The sequence below is a fragment of the Schistocerca serialis genome, chromosome 6 (assembly GCF_023864345.2).
Source record: "Schistocerca serialis cubense isolate TAMUIC-IGC-003099 chromosome 6, iqSchSeri2.2, whole genome shotgun sequence".
Lineage (NCBI taxonomy): Eukaryota > Metazoa > Arthropoda > Insecta > Orthoptera > Acrididae > Schistocerca > Schistocerca serialis.
In genome coordinates, this window is record NC_064643.1 from 636,780,351 (window position 1) to 636,786,350 (window position 6,000).

A 6,000-nucleotide genomic window follows, 5' to 3' on the forward strand; every position below is an offset into this window, starting at 1 on the left:
TTTCTGAATGGCTGTTTGCACACATTTTTTTGAAACCGAGTCAAAGAATTTCTTGTAATACATGAACTCCGGGCAACCAGGTAATTCACGAACATTCCTCCATTTTATAATTTAGTTCACGGCTCGCAAGTGGCGCAGAGCGCTGCATCCAGGTCTAAAACCAGTTTATTCTTGCCCTCGATTGAAATCCAATAGTTGCTTGTCTGTCTCCTTTCATGCAAAGTCGAACAGTTAGAACATTATCCGAGTTTTAGGGCTTTTGCCTTCCTCCGCAGACGTTCTCTAAACATTTTTTCTTATATATTTTAGGCTCAGGTCACACAGATTGCATCATTTCGGCTTATTACTGGCTCATCATCAGTTGGTGCGTCTAAACTGAAAGTAGTAACGGGATAGCAGAACAATAGGGAACTAAATTAGAAATCAAACTAACTCCTACACACAACTATAAGTATTTGAACACGTTACATAATAAATGTTTTACATCTACATACATATTCTGCAAGCCACTATATGCTGCGTGGCGGAGGGTACCTTGTACTGCTAGCATTCCCTTTCCTGTTCCACTCACAAATATTGCGAAGGGAAAACGACTGTCTACTGCATATGCCTCCTAAGAGCTCTAATTTCTCGTATCTTGTCTTCGCGGTCCTTGCGCGAAACGTACGTTGCCAGCAGTAGAACAGTTCTGCAATCAGCCCTAAATGCCCGTTATCTAAATTTTCTCAGAGGGACCTCGTCTTCTCTCCAGGGATTCCCATTTGAGTTCCTCTACGTATCTACGTAATACTCGATTGTTGATCGCATCTATCGGTCAGAAATCTAGCAGCACGCCTCTGAACTGCTTCGGTTTCTTCCTCCAATCGGACCAAGTGAGGATCCCTGACACTCGGGCAGTGGTCAAGAATAGTGTTCCATGTACTGTCCCTTTCCCGAGAATTTTTCCACTAAATCGGAGACTACCTTTACAAATCCAGCAACGGGAGAAGTCTCTCTCATACCCCATGTACCAATGATCCCAGCCGATCCTACCCATACACTTTAAGCGAATAAAGGTTTCATTTGCAGTAACAATAAGTGAGGCACAAGGTCAGACGTTCAAATACATCGGCATTGATGTACGATCAGTACGCTTTTACCGCGGTCAATTGTATGTGCCATTGCATTAACTCTTATCGCATAGTATCTCAAAAACTAAACTATACTCTATAATATTACGATATAGGCTATATATTTTTAAACAACAAACGTATACGCAATTAGCCATATTTTCCGCAAGGTTCAAATGGTTCAAATGGCTCTGAGCACTATGGGACTTAACATCCGAGGTCATCAGTCCCCTAGAACTTAGAACTACTTAAACCTAACTAGCCTAAGGACATCACACACACATGCATGCCCGAAGCAGAATTCGAACCTGCGACCGTAGCAGTCGCGCGGTTCCGAACTAAAGGGCCTAGAACCGCTTGGCCACAATGGCCGGCTTTCGCAAGATCAATTGTATGTTACTCTTTCACGAACTCGTAATTCAGTTCATACCCTTACCAGACAGTATCCAAGAAACTAAAAATGTATATTCTGAAGTTTCGTAATTGCATTTTGTACAAAAAATTTCAACAATCCTTAAAAAAACACACAACAAATGCAAAAACAAATGAGTATTTTTCATTTACACCATGTATGATTTATTATAATTTCGAGTCCCATACCCTCAAAGCGGGCGTAGTCGTAACGAGAAGTTGAAATTTGTCTTCACACAATTCACAGGGATCCCCAGTTTAGGATGAGTAACCAAATGCCATACATAGATAGCAATTGCGAAGCATTGCTGGGTTTGCTACTGCATAATAAAAGAAAAAAATGGACAGTTTGTTTTTCCTTGAGGCAGTATGGTAGTAGGTTCTGTGAACAAGTCATAAGTTCATTACGTTTCCTCCAGTTTTGATCGTTATTATTCAAACACCGTCATCTCCAAGCGTCTTACCTTTCTTCGCCCTTTGACTCTCTACACATCATCTGGAATTACTTTCGGAACATCATTTTTTCATTATTAAGTACTTGTGTTTCTGACTAGTCTGGTTTAAAATACTGTGTATCACACCGTTCCATTGAGGTTGTTGTGCTGAGCATAAAGCCATGCAGTTTGATGACCGCGTCACACTTTTGTGTCATTGTGTAATGAGATCAACAAGGATGTGTTGCAGGAAATGGCGAATGCCCATAAAAGTGTCGTTTTATTGTGGTACATACTGAAGCAAGTTCTTCGCGCAGTATGTTCATGGATGAAACAATGAATACCACTATGCACTAAATAGGCAGTGAGTTGCAAGAGAAGAGATGTGAATGAAAATGTAGGTTTCCCTTATCAATAACCCAATCCATTCTTCTCCACACCTGTCATATCTGGTTTTAATTGTGCTGTCTACAACTTATGGATTGAGACTGCTGTCACCTCACCAATATAAGCGGGTTACAAGGTTACCCCATTGTGATGCATCACTATCCAGAACTATCACTATCCAGAACTCCCGAAATCTGTTCTGCGCCGATACATCGTCAGCATGCACGCAAGGACTCTTGTACGGAAGGTATTTCTTTCTTCTTGTGGTTGCATTAACTAACTCCGGCACGGCGCGTTCGTACAGCGTGACGCGTAGTAAATTAACTTGCCATGCATTAACGTGCTTCAGATAGGAATCGAATGCTTGCGCCGGTACAACGACCGCTGGTATTGTTCACCAGACGGTTGCGAGAATATTCCGGTGGTTTGCTACACGTGCTGAGCCAGATGCCTGGCAGGTTCTTAGATTTTTTTGGGTTTTTGTGGAAGCCATAGCAATCAGAAACCTTGAAAATGCGCCAACGTCAATTACTGTTCGAGTACTGGACAGCACTTAGGCTAAATACATTCTCCTTTAACTCTAGCAGATTCAAACTTGGAAGCACCAGTAACTGCTGGAATGTTAGGCCTGTCTTTAATACTTATCTTCCAAAATAAATACTATGAGGTTAACTGGCCCGGTCATGCATTAGTCTGTTTAAAAACGTGTTATAGAACAGATATGTGTTCTTTTAAAAGTACCATCCAGACACTCGCCTGAATCAACTTAACAGCGGAAACCTAAATGTGTGTCGACAGAAGTGAATTAGCACCACCCTCCTTCCGAATGGAGACCAGCTTCTACCCGAACAGTCCCAAAAGTTCCGAGACTGGATGTAGAGGAACGTTTAGACGCTGGTTTTAATGTTTCAGGTGTTCTACACAGCGTCCCTCCACTTGAGCACAACGCACAGAATGTGAAACTGTCTTAAAAGTCCTTGTTTGGGATTTTTTAAAAAAATTATTGGCTTTCGGTTCGTGCACGGACTGCCATCTCAGCAGTGGAAAGACGATACGACTGTGTCTGATGTGACCTTCGTGTCAGTTATGATGATTCGAATGTGGGGACAACACAGCACCGTCTCCGAGCGGAGAATATCTCCGCCCCAGAACCCAGGCGTTTGGGGTGTTACTCAGCTCACGAATCACGTTGGTTTTAAGGTTGATTGTGACGGCAAAGCGATGATCTTTCATGTGAATATCTCCACGTTGTCGTTTTGTGATAGGTGCGTATTGATAACATCAAGTCTTTTTGCCTGTGATGATTTTTTGTAGATAAGAAGTGTCTGTGTTTTTGATTTCAGTCAAGTCATGGCACGTACCTGTGCGTCGTTGATTTTATTCGGGAGTCAAGGGGTACACGACCGACTTTGCGCCACACACTTCCCTCTTCTTCAAAACATACTGGAGAATGTCTTGAACACTTAATTTAGAGATGTTGCTCCATTGTGATCTGTGACAGAACAACGTTGGCACACTACCGCAGCGCTACCACTTGCACTGCCTGCTCATAACTGACTGGCCGAATGCACAACTGTTGTTTACAGTATTGACAGTTCGAGCTGCCGCCGTAATTACTGGGATGACGTCGTTTTATGCCAGCAATAAATTCAGTCTCGGAACCTTTTAGACATATAGTGTGAAACCACTGCGTCACTTCATCTGATCGAGGGTAGTGTATAGTGTATGCGAGTGTGACGTTCTGCGGTGCATCCGAGTGAATACTCTGTAGGACCTTCACATCATTGTCTTATTTTCTTCCGGAATGAATCAGCTGACAAAACTGAATTATATAAAATGGCATATGGTTATCGGTAGTTTTACACTAAAATTTTCGCCCAAAACGGCGTAACCAAACACCGACGGTGTAAAGTACCTGAGATTTAAAACAAAAGACATGAATGAGTAAAATCAGTTGTCGCTTGGTACAGATGTGTCTGACACGCTGAAAGTTAATTTTGTAATGTGAACAAGATTACGCTACGAAATGTTCATTCTCTGAAATGAATGACAAGTTGCTTCAAGTTTTTCTTCACATGTTTTGTGTGCAGATTACACAACTGAATGACCACAAAACTATTATTACTACTCTGTCAATACTCTTACTACTACTGCTACTAATGACGCTGCGAGGTGGATTAATGTCGGGTTAGAACTGGCACTGATGGGTGCCGACTTCGTGCATGTTGTCCTGGTAGCAGGCGAGACTATCAACAGCTGGTGTCTCACTAGGCACTTAAACAGGAACGGGAAGGGAAGATTGGTACAACTGAGTCATGAAAGTATAGAGGATGAATCTCGGGTCGCACATGCTCAAATACTTCTTGTCGTGGGTAGGAGATTTTTTAGGATAAATCCAGACAATGGATCCCCCTGCAATTCCCAGAAGTTTAGAACATTCTGAAATAGCCATTCACAAGATTGATTCTAATACACCAAATAGCAGCCATAGTACATGTCACGAAGGAAAAGAAACCAACGGAGAAAGTAACATGGGACATTTCACAGACATAACAATCCTTCATCAAAATATAAAATCAATAAAAAATGAAATATAGTAATTTGAGGTTGAACTCCAATTTTTGAACTGTACAGGAGTTTGTCACTGAGCACTGACGTAGAGACACACATATCTAATATGTAGTACTATCGTTGTATGAAAAGACGGGACTCTTACTGTAGAATTAAATCAAAAATGGAGGAGTGTGCAAGTACATCAGAAAAGGAACACAGTTTAGATCAAGACATGACGTGACCTTAGTACAGTAAGTGAAGGACTAATCTTTTTCTTTGTGTATTGATTACACAGTGATGGTCTGGACACTTCTTCAATAAATTAACAGAAATTCTAGATGAAACCTCAAGTACAAAAGTCAACATAATTGTGTGTGGAGACAAACATAAACACATATACCATAAATGTAGATAGTAGCCGTTCCATAACTACCCATCAAAGTTACATCATGTCCCTGTTGGTCAATAGCGCAACAAGGGTTGCTACACTGATTGCATCAATAACAGCAATTGTGGTCACAAATGTGGACGGCGAAAAGTGTGACGTAGGGATAAAAGATCTTGGCGTATCAGTCCATTTTTGCCAAATAGTAACGGTAAAATTGGATATGAAAAAATTTCACTCCTATAAAAGATACTTATCAAAAATCAAAATACAAGATTTCTGAAGAGAACTAGCAAACAAAAGTTGGGATGAAGGGTATAGAGACACCAATGTAAATGCACAATTCTCTAAATTCTATTCTTCATTTATGTTACCACATTGTCCATAGCTGCTTTGAAATTCCTGGGGGTATTTTCGTTCTGCCGCTGCAACTCTAAATTCTCAACATTATTTAAACTGAAAAGAGATTTCCAGAAGCATGCAAACCAGTATCAATGTCTCAAAAAAACAAATGGATAACTACAGGTATTCGGAAGTCCTTCCAAACCCTTACGTACCTCTGTTCCGTGAAAAACAGTTATAATGAGCCAGAGTTTTAAAATTTCTATCGTAGGTACAAAAAGATTAATAGGAAGGTACTACTAGCAACAAAAAGCTGTTTTAATGGAGCTGTTATGAAAAAGCAAACAGCCGAGGCAAATGAAGGTATAAGAACGTGCTG